Here is an 11,590-nt window from a genome sequence, read left to right on the forward strand (position 1 = left end):
CGCACAGGGTATGCATTGAGTGGAAAGAAAGCCATTTTAATTATTTATTTAATGCTGGTGAAATACAGTGAACTATCTTTACTATCTTTAGAAATGCTGCAGTATACTTCCTATCTTTTGTTTCACATTACTTGAAATATAGACATCATCACAATTACTTACAAAATGTTTAAAAACAAGAGCTGCAGTGTAATCAGTGGAGAAACAAAGCCAAAGAAGACTTTCCAAGTTTTTTTTTAAAGATTTTATTTATTTGACAGAGATAGAGACAGCCAGCGAGAGAGGGAACACAAGCAGGGGGAGTGGGAGAGAAAGAAGCAGGCTCATAGCGGAGGAGCCTGATGTGGGGCTCGATCCTGTAACGCCGGGATCACGCCCTGAGCCGAAGGCAGACACTTAACCGCTGTGCCACCCAGGCGCCCCAAGACTTTCCAAGTTTGATTAGAGCTGTACTTGGCCAAGATTTATGTATTTATGTGTGTGTGTGGTATATATATGGTATATATATTTTTCTTTTTTTATTGCATTGCTTTTTATTTTTCCAGTTTTATTGTTACATTATTGGTATACAAAATATATAAGTTTAAAGCTTACAATGTGGGTAGCACTTCTGGGGAGTCCTCAGCAGGCTGAGCTTTACACATAGATTTTGTCACTCTTCCATGGACAAAGTTTTCGCAGCTGGTCAATACCGTGCTACTTACTAGCTGTGTGATCTCAGGCGCTGACATTCAATAATTCTGGACGTTCTACCAAAATCCAACTGAGATACCCTCACTGGCAATTTTAGATTCTCAACCAGGAAACAGTGTACTCCTATAAGGCCTCTGGAACCTCCTGCTCAGAAATGTTTGCAATATTGACATTCAGGACTTAAGATGTCTTCACTGGCCAGGATTCTCAGAAGGTAATATGGAAGGTCTTCAGTAGCTAAAATGAAGAGAATGATCATCAATGGCAAAAGGCAGCTGCAGGAACACCCCGCAGAGCCAGCCACGTCCTCGGGAGAGGATGCTATGCCTTGTCCTCAAGGTTTTGGCAGTAAGCCATATAAACCTTTTCTTCCAACTTCTTATTCTCTCAAAAAGAGCTACTTAAAGGAGACTGAAGACATGCTAAGCATTAAAGAATCATAGCATAAAGTGGCTGATTATTCAAAAGTGCATGAATTGAACCATGAGTGATACCAGTCCACTCAGATAATGCCAGCAGCAGGGACACTCAGAAAGAAGGGCTTTCACAGCACTTTTATCAAGTGGTTCAGGACAAAGGTGATCAAGAGAGGCCTTCAGATAGTGTTATTGTTTCTATCAACAAAGAATTCAGGGAATACACAGCAATCATAAGTAATCAGTGACAGGATCTCAGCCTTGTGGTGGAAATGACTTACCTCTCTGCCAAGTTGAGTCTTACACGAGCACTCCAAGAAGTTAAAGATGATGTGTCCCCCACTTACATTCTTTTTTTTTCATTTGACTTGATTTATTGTGATATTGTTTTATTGAGGTGATCTGGAACAATCCCATATATTTCCAAGGCATGCCCGTATATGTAGAAACACACCGAGTGATAAACAACAAAATGAGTAAAATGCCCAATTATTATCCCACACCTGATGCCATTTTGATCTCCACATGTAATAATTTTCTTCAGATTTTGGTGCATTCTCCCTTTTTTGCATCTTTAAAAAATTTTTATTATTGTTTTTATTATGTTCAGTTAGCCAACATATAGTACATCATTAGTTTTTGATGTATTGCATTCTTGTCGAACAGTCTAATGATAGACCCTTGCTTCATGGCTCTATCAAAATGCATTTTATATACCCCTGGAAGATGCCTTGGCACTGGTGGCTAAAGAATACAGATTTTTCTCTAAATAGGAGCAGCAGGAACGTGCTGAATTGCTCTGTGGGCTGGAGATCTGGTGGACAACTTCTAGGCTTTGTAGTGCCTTGCCAGTTATTCTGTTCCTTCCAGCATTCAGCACCTTTCTCTTTCTGTTGACTGAGAGAAAGCATTTATACAGGAATGAATTGAACCTGCTCATTAACTACCTGAAGACCAGGAAAGGGCAACTAGAGGGCTTTGAGACACCGGAGTCTTTGTCTAGCAGTGATCACACCTCATCTCAAGGCAGGAATACCCCCATTGTGGGCAAGCCACCTCCACTTCTTCCAACCCCTGAAAAGTGGTTCTTCTCAGGCCTTCATCCCCAACCCCTTCCTACCAAATCCCCATTGGTAGGGGACAGACAGGAGGGACTCTCCTTCCACAACAGAACTGATCAACCCAAAGGTCTGTTTCCCCCTCCCCTGCTACCAGAAGTCCCCTCCAAGAGAGCTGTTCCTTTGGGATGCCTCCATCCCCAGCATGCCAAGCATCCACTACTTGGGAGAAAGCAGGCCTTTTAGCACCCACTGACAGTTCTTCAGTCAGTGCTGCAGAAGCAGACAGCTCAACCCATGTCTTTGCTGAACTAAGGAAAGCTCCAATGAGCCAGGAGAACAAGGTGGCTAGTTGCTGCCCAGGCGGTGGTTTCACCCTCAAGGATCAAGGCTGACCTACAGCACTAATGTCCAGGCAGTGGGTACCAACATGCTTCCCTTCTGTCTGATATATGGTCCTGTGGAAATGTTTTTCATGTTTGGAGTCTCTTCGTGCCGAACTAGAGATTTGTGGAAGGTCATTGTTGTAGATACTGGATCTTGAAGTTGTTTGATTATATACATATGAAAATACAATAAAAATGTCTAGCTTTTAGATTACTGGTTGCCACTTTTTAAGATTTTTTATTTTGAAATAATTTTATATTTACAGAAAATTCCCAAAGATAGAACAAGGAGTTCCCTTTATGCAGCTTTCCCTAATGTTAAGATCTTATAAAACCATAGTACCTTTATTAGGAAATTAGCATTAATACAATAATATTAACTATATTATAGACTTAATTTGTATTTTACCAGGTTTTCTGCTAATGTTGTTTTTATGTTTTAGGAACTATTCTGGGTACCATACTGCATTTAGACCTCTTTTAACTATATTATATTCCAGTGTTTTTATTATGAAACATTTTAAATATATAGAAAATTTGAATGATGAGTACAGTGAACACCCATATATTCTGCATCAACAATTGTTAACATTCTGCCATGTCTGAAGTTGTACCATATATCTGTGTAAATAAAATTTTTTTCTCAACCAAGAAAGTAAGTTGCAGAGCTCATGACATCCCACCTTGAAATACTTTAGCCTTTAGCATTAATCTCCTAAGAATGGAAACATTCTCCTATATAATTATGATCTGTCATCACACCTTAAAAATTAATAATTATGTAATATCTAATATCTGGTTCCCTGATTTGAATTTTCTCATTTGTCCCCAAAAAGCTTTTACAGCCTTTGTAAAAAAACAGGATTTAATTGAAGTTTGTATGAGAGACTATGGACTCTGAGAAAGAAACTGAGGGCTTCAGAGGGGAGGGGGCTGGGGGAATGGGATAGGCTGGTGATGGGTGGTGGGGAGGGCATGTATTGCATGGTGCACTGGGTGTTATACGCAACTAATGAATCATCGAACTTTACATAAAAAATCAGGGATGTACTGTATGGTGACTAACATATTATAATAAAAAATATTATTATAAAGAAAAAAAATAAAATATAACTTGAATGATAAAAAAATAAAACAAAATAATTAAAGTTTGTGCATTGCACTAAAAAAATAATCTCCCTATTTTTTTTTAATTAAGTAGGCTCTAAACCCAGTATGGGGCTTGAACTCACAACCCCAAGATCAAGAGTTGCATGCTCTTATCACCTGAGCCAGCTAGGCTCCCACATTTGGTTTTTATGTGTGCTTAGTTTCTTCTAATCTAGAGCAGTCTTCCTACCTCTTTCTTCCCCCTACTGATACTGATTTTGAATCCAAGCCACTTGTAGAATATCCTACATTCTGGATTTGTCTGATTGTTTCTTCATGTCACTTAAATGTTCTAGTTCCTGTATTTTCTGTATCTAGAGGCTTGATTATATTCAAGCCCTACACTTTGGCAAAGATATTTCATAGGTGGTGCTAATTCCTATTGCATCGTATCACAAGGCATGCAACAGTTGTCCTGCTGGGAATGCTGCTGTGTCTGGTCCCTTGGGTGAGGTGCTGACTGCAATGGAACAGGTAGGTTTTTCCCTTGACGCATGATACTTTGGCATCAAGCAAATATCCTATTCCCTAACAACTTTTTCCTAATTGTTTCAGTGCCCATTGATATTTCTTGACTGATTCAATTATTATATCGGATCCTCCCTTCTTTTAGCTAAAGTATAATATCTTAAGTGTTCAGTTTACTGAGTTTTAAAAATTGTACAGACCCAGATAACCAGCACCCAAAGCAAGGTATAGATATTTCCATCACTTCAGAACATCCCAGGCACTCCCCTATCTCTCCCCAGCCCTTTCTGACTTCTATTACCTTAGTTTTGTCTGTTCTTATAGTTTATGTAAATGAATCATGTAGACTTATTGTGATGATCGTTTCACAGTGTATACAAATACTGAATCATTATGTCGTACACCTGAAATGAATATGATGTTGTTTTTTAATTATACCTCAACAACAAAAAATAAATTAAAAATAATTTTATAGACATAAAAAGAAATAAAGTGTACAATGTGATAACTTAATAAACATATCTATTGTGAAATGACTATTTCTGCTTTGAAATTTGAATTCACCCAGTGCACCATGCAATACGTGCCCTCCTTACTACCCATCACCAGTCTATCCCATTCCTCCACCCCCCTCCCCTCTGAGGCCCTCAGTTTGTTTCTCAGAGTCCATAGTCTCTCTTGCTTCAATCCCCCTTCTGATTACCCCCTTTCTTTATCCCTTTCTACCCCTACCGATCTTCCCAGTTCTTATGTTCCATAGATGAGAGAAACCATATGATAATTGTCTTTCTCTGCTTGACTTATTTCACTTAGCATTATCTCCTCCAGTGCCGTCCATGTTGCAACAAATGTTGAGAAATCGTTCTTTCTGATAGCTGAGTAATATTCCATTGTATATATGGACCACAACTTCTTAATCCAGTCATCTGTTGAAGGGCATCTCGGTTCCTTCCATGACTTGGCTATTGTGGACAATGCTGCTATGAACATTGCGTGCATATGGCCCTTCTCTTCACTACGTCTGTATCTTTGGGGTAAATACCCAGTAGTGCAATGGCTGGGTCATAGGGTAGCTCAATTTTTAACTTCTTAAGGGACCTCCACACTGTTTTCCAGAGTGGCTGTACCAACTTGCATTCCCACCAACAATGTAGGAGGGATCCCCTTTCTCCACACCCTCTCCAGCAATTGTTGTTTCTTGCCTTGTCAACTTTTACCATTCTAACTGGTGTAAGGTGGTATCTTAGCGTGGTTTTGATTTGAATTTCCCTGATGACTAATGATTTTGAACATTTTTTCATGTGTCTGTTAGCCATTTGTATGTCCTCATTGGAAAAGTGTCTGTTCATATCTTTTGCCCATTTTATGATTTGTTTGTTTCTCCTGTGTTGAGTTTGAGAAGCTCTTTGTAGATCTTGGATAACAGTCTTTTATCTGTAGCATCATTTGCAAATATATTCTTCCATTCCGTGGGCTGCCTCTTCATTTTTTTGACTGTTTCCTTGTCTGTGCAGAAGCTTTTTATCTTGATGAAGTCCCACAAGTTCATTTTATCTTTTGTTTCTCTCGCCTTTGGAGATGTGTCATGAAAAAGTTTGCTTTGGCCGATGTCGTAGAGGTTGCTGCCTATATTCTCCTCTAGGATTTTGATGGATTCCTGTCTCACATCGAGGTCTTTCATCCGTTTAGAGTTTATCTTTGTGTATGGTGTGAGAGAGTTGTCAAGTTTCATTCTTTTGCATGTAGCTGTCCAATTTTCCCAGCACCATTTATTGAAGAGACTGTCTTTTTTCCACTGGATGTTTTTTCCAGCTTTATCAAAGATTAGTTGCCCAAAGAGCCGAGGGTCCATTTCTGGGTTCTCTGTTCTGTTCCATTGGGCTACGTGTCTGTTTTTGTTCCAGTACCAGGCTGTCTTTGTGATCACAGCTTTGTAGTACAGCTCGAAATCCGGCATTGTGATGCCCCCAGCTTTGTTTTTTCTTTTCAACAGCTCCTTGGCAATTCGGGGCCTTTTCTAGTTCCATGCAATTTTAAGGACTATTTGTTCCAGTTCTTTGAAAAATATCATCAGTATTTTGATCGGGATAGCACTGAAAGTGTAGATTGCTCTGGGTAGCATGGAAATTTTAACTTCTTCCGATCCATGAGCATGGTATATTTTTCCATCTTTTTGTGTCTTCCTCAATGTCTTTCAAGAGTGATTTATAGTTTGTAGAATATAGGTCCTTTACATCTCTGGTTAAGTTAATTCCAAGGTAACGTATGGATTTTGGTGCTATTGTAAATGGGATGGATTCCCTAATTTCTTTTTCGTCAGTCTCATTATTCATGTATAGAAATGCAACTGATTTCTGAGCATTGATTTTGTATCCTGCAACATTACTGAATTGCTCTATAACTTCTAATAGTTTGGGAGTGGATTCTTTTGGGTTTTCCATATAGAGTATCATGTCATCTGCGAAGAGAGACATTTTGATTTCTTCCTTGCCGATTTGGTATCTTTTATCCCTTTTTGTTGTCTAATTGCTGTTATAAGGACTTCTAGTTCTATGTTGAATAGTAGTGGTGAGAGTGGGCATCCTTGTCGTGTTCCTGATATTAAGGGAAAGGCTTCTAGCTTTTCCCCATTGAGAATAATATTTGCTGTAGGCTTTTCATAGATGGCTTTTATGAGATTGAGAAATGTACCCTCTTTCCTACACTCTGAAGGGTTTTAATCAGGAAAGGATGCTGTATTTTGTTAAATGCTTTTTCTGCATCAATTGAGAGTATCATATGGTTCCTGAGACTTTTCTTGTTGATATGATGTATCGTGCTGATCGATTTGCAAATGTTGAACCACGCTTGCATCCCAGGTATGAATCCCACTTGGTCATGATGGATAATCCTTTTAATGTTCTGTTGGATTCTATTAGCCAGGATCTTCTTGAAGATTTTGGCGTCCATATTCATTAGGGAAATTGGTCTGTAATTCTCCTTTTTGAGGGGGTCTTTGCCTGGTTTGGGGATCAAGGTAATATTGGCCTCATAGAATGAGTTTGGTAGCTTTCCTTCTGTTTCTATTTTTTGAAATAGCTTTAGGAGAATAGGTATTATTTCTTCTTTGAATGTTTGGTAGAATTCCCCAGGAAAACTGTCCAGGCCTGGAGTTTTGTTATTTAGAAGGTTGTTTATCACTGACTCAATCTCTTCATAATTAATTGGCCTGTTTAAGAAATCAATTTCTTCCTGTTTCAGTCTTGGTAGTTTATAGGTTTCCAGGAAGAACTCCATATCTTCCAGATTGCTTAATTTATTGGCATATAGCTGTTGATAAAAGTTTCTAATAATCCTTCCAATTTCATTGGTGTTGGTCGTGACCTCTCCTTTTTCATTCATAATTTTATTGATTTGGGTCCTTTCTCTTTTCTTTTGGATAAGTCTTGCCAGTGGTCTGTCAATTTTATTGATTCTCTCACAGAACCAGCTTCTAGTCCTGTTGATCTGCTCTACTGTACTTCTGGTTTGTAATTCACCGAGTTCTGCTATAATCTTGGTCAACTGCTTCCTCATGAGTGGATTAGACCTGTCCCTCTGTTGCTGTTCCAGCTTCTTGAGGTGAGAGTATAAAAACTGCATTTTAGATTTTTCTATTCTTTTGAATGAGGCTTGGATAGCTATGTATTTCCCCCTTAGGACTGCCTTTGCAGTATCCCATAGGTTTTGGACTGTTGTGTTTTCATTCCCATTGGTCTCCATAAATTGTTTAAATTTATTTTTGATTTCCTGGTTTATCAAGTCATTCCTGAGCAGGATGGTTCTTAGTCTCCAAATGTTTGAGTTTCTTCCAAATTTTTCCTTTTTCCAATTTCAGAGCGTTGTGGTCTGAGATTATGCAAGGGATAATTTCAATCTTTTGGTATCAGTTGAGACCTGTTTTGTGTCCCAGAACATGGTCTATTCTTGAGAATGTTCCATGGGCATTAGAATAGAATGAGTATTCTTTGGTTCTGGGGTGTAGTGTTCTATATATATCTATGAGGTCCAACTCATCGAGTATGGCATTTAAAGCCTTTGATTCTTTGCTTAGTTTTTGCCAGGGTATTCTGTCTATTTCTGATAGTGGGGTGTTGAGGTCCCCTACTATTAATGTATTTTTATCTGTAAGTCTCTTTATTCTGGTTAAGAGTTGGCTTGTGTATCTTGCTGCTCCCCTGTTGGGGGCATATATATTTATAATTGTCATATCCACTTGGTGGATACATCCTTTAAGAATAATAGATTGCCCTTCTGTGTCTCTAACTATAGTCTTTAGTTTAAAATCCAATCTATCTGATATGAGAATTGCTACCCCAGCTTTCTTTTGAGGTACATTAATGTGAAAGATGGTACTCCATCCCTTTACTGTCAGCCTGAATGTATCTTTGGGTTCAAAATGAGTCTCTTGTAGACAGCAAGTGGATGGGTCATTTCTTTTTATCCAATCTGCAACCCTGTGGCATTTATGGGAGCATTCAAGCCATTTGCATTGAGAGTGATTATTGAGAGATATGATTTTAATGATGCCATGTTGCCAGTAAGTCTTTGTTTGTATCGGTTGTGACTTTCTGTTCTTTATCGCTCTTGGGGCCATTTTACCTTTATAGAACCCCCCTTAATATCTCCTGTAGGACTGGTTTTGTGGTTACAAAATTGGTTAATGACTGGTGATTCTGGAAGGTTTTTATTTCTCCATCAATTCTGAATGACAGCCTTGCTGGATAAATGATCCTTGGCTGCATGCTTTTCTCTGAAAGAGCTTTAAAAATGCCCCCCCCAACCCTTTCTCTCATTCCAGGTCTGTGTAGACAGGTCTGACGTAATTCTGATACCTTTGCCTTGGTACGTGAGAAATTTCTTTGTCCTGGCTGCTTTCAATATTGTATCCTTGGATCTAATATTTGCGAAATGCACTATGACGTGACGTGGCATAGGTTTGTCATGGTTGAGCTTGGGAGGGGTCCTCTCTGCCTCTTGGACACGAATGTTTGTTTCCCTTGCTAGATTAGGGACGTTTTCAGCTACAATTTGTTCAAATATCTTTTCTAGTCCCCTTTTTTTCTCCACCCCCTCAGGGGTGCCGATGATTCTGACATTGGATCGTTTCATTGAGTCAGTAATCTCCCGTAAACTACATTCGGGGGCATGGATTTTTTTTAAGTCCAACTTCTATTTTCGTTTTTTCTTCTACTAACCCATCCTCCAATTCGCTGGTACGTTCCTCTGCCTCATTCACCCGGGCCGTCAGAGCCTCTAGTTTTGACTGCATTTGGATCATAGAATTTTTAATTTCTGCCAGATTCACTCTCATTTCTGCCCTTAGAGATTCTATATTCTCATTAACATTTTCGTTAATACTTTTTTCAAGTCTACACATTATCTTGACCATTGTTACTCTGAATTCCATTTCTGATAATTTGGTTACATCCATATCCATTAGTTCTGTGGCAGAGGCCACAGACTCATTTTCTTTTCTTTGCTGGGGGGTATTTCTCCTTCTCGTCATTCTGATGAGGAGAGGTTGCGGGGTTGTCCAGAGCCCAAATTATTGACTGGGACCCAGGCCGTGCACCCTTGTTCTTTAGGGATCTTAGGGATGTGGGCTTCTTCTTTAAAGATTTTATTTATTTATGTGGCAGAGAGACAACCAGCGAGAGCTGGAACACAAGCAGGTGAGTGGGAGAGGAAGAAGCAGGCTCCCAGCGGAGGAGCCCGATGAGGGACTCCTTTCCGGAATGCCGGGATCACGCCCTGAGCTGAAGACAGACGCTTAATGACTGTGCCACCCAGGCACCCCAGGATGTGGGCTTCTTGATTTTTCAGCCTGACTTCTGGGGGAGGGGCCTGCCACACTGATACTCAGGCATCCCTGTTTGGGTAGAGTCTCTGTGTCCCCTGTGAGGGGGGATGGGGATGGGCATGCTGTGAGCAGGTATTTCCAGGCTTTTGTTCTCTGGCGGCTTTCCCTGGAGGCTTGCTGTGCCTCTTTTGAGAGTCAGAGCAGCAGAGGCCGAATCTCAGCCTCTGTCTCAGAACAGAGGGATTGTGGACTGTTCTCCACTGATGTTCTGGCCACTTAACTCTGTTACTGTTGGTGCTGCTCAGCCCTGCAGCGTCCCGGGATGCACACCCCACACCCGGCGTCCCAGCCCTCACTTCCAGGGCTGGTGCGTCTTTGTCCTTTGTGTTTCTAACACCGCCGGCCGCCAGCAGCTCCCGCGTGCTCCGGAGCTCCTGGTCTCAGTCTGCTTCCAGTGAGCACACCGGAGTTCCGTGAGAAGTCTGGTGGCGCGCGCTCCTAGCTCACGTTCTCTTTCTGCTGTCTTGCGGGTGCCGTCCCCGAGTCTGCCTGCTCCCCTGTGCAGGTGGCTACCAGTTCCCCACACCCGAACGCTGCAGTTCCCTCCCCCTTCCGTTTATCTTCCGATATCTGTGCGCAGTTTCATGGCTCCCCGCTTTGTACCTCACTACTCAGCGCTGGAGATGTTCAATTGTAGGGATCCAGATGTATCTTCCTGCATCTCAGGCTGATTCCGTGGATGTTCAGGCTGGTCTGGTACCTATCCAGCTCGACTCGGGACCGGCTAAAAAAGGGGTCCCCTACTCCTCCACTCCTTCTTCTTTGCTGATTTGGATACATGCACGAGGATGCAGTTGACCAAGATTAGAGCAGAAATCAATGAATTAGAAACCAGGAGTACAGTAGAGCAGATCAACAGAACTAGAAGCTGGTTCTTTGAGAGAATCAATAAAATTGGCAAACTACTGGCAAGACTTATCCAAAAGAATAGAGAAAGGACCCAAATTAATAAAATTATGAATGAAAAAGGAGAGGTCAAAACCAACACCAATGAAATTGGAAGGATTATTAGAAACTTTTATCAACAGCTATATGCCAATAAATTAAGCAATCTGGAAGAGATGGAGGCCTTCCTGGAAACCTATAAACTACCAAGACTGAAACAGGAAGAAATTGATTTTTTAAACAGACCAATTAATTATGAAGAGATTGAGTCTGTGATAAACAACCTTCCAAATAGCAAAACTCCAGGCCTGGATGGTTTTCCTGGGGAATTCTACCAAACATTCAAAGAAGAAATAATACCTATTCTCCTAAAGCTATTTCAAAAAATAGAAACAGAAGGAAAGCTACCAAATTCATTCTATGAGGCCAATATTACCTTGATCCCCAAACCAGGCAAAGACCCCTTCAAAAAGGAGTATTACAGACTGAATTCCCTAATGAATTTGGATGCCAAAATTCTCAAGAAGATCCTGGCTAATAGAATCCAACAGTATATTAAAAGGATTATCCATCATGACCAAGTGGGATTCATACCTGGGATGCAAGCGTGGTTCAACCTTTGCAAATCGATCAGCGTGATACATCATATCAACA

At 40.5% G+C, this 11,590-nt stretch overlaps 1 pseudogene; it reads left to right on the top strand.

The window, feature by feature from the left end:
* The first annotated feature begins 935 nt into the window (after positions 1-935).
* On the top strand, positions 936-2,413 carry LOC148108356 (nuclear receptor coactivator 5-like; annotated as a pseudogene).
* Positions 2,414-11,590: the final 9,177 nt, after the last annotated feature.

The sequence above is a fragment of the Ursus americanus genome, chromosome 20 (genome assembly GCF_024610735.1).
Source record: "Ursus americanus isolate L20-20 chromosome 20, mUrsAme1.1.p, whole genome shotgun sequence".
Classification (NCBI taxonomy): Eukaryota; Metazoa; Chordata; class Mammalia; order Carnivora; family Ursidae; genus Ursus; species Ursus americanus.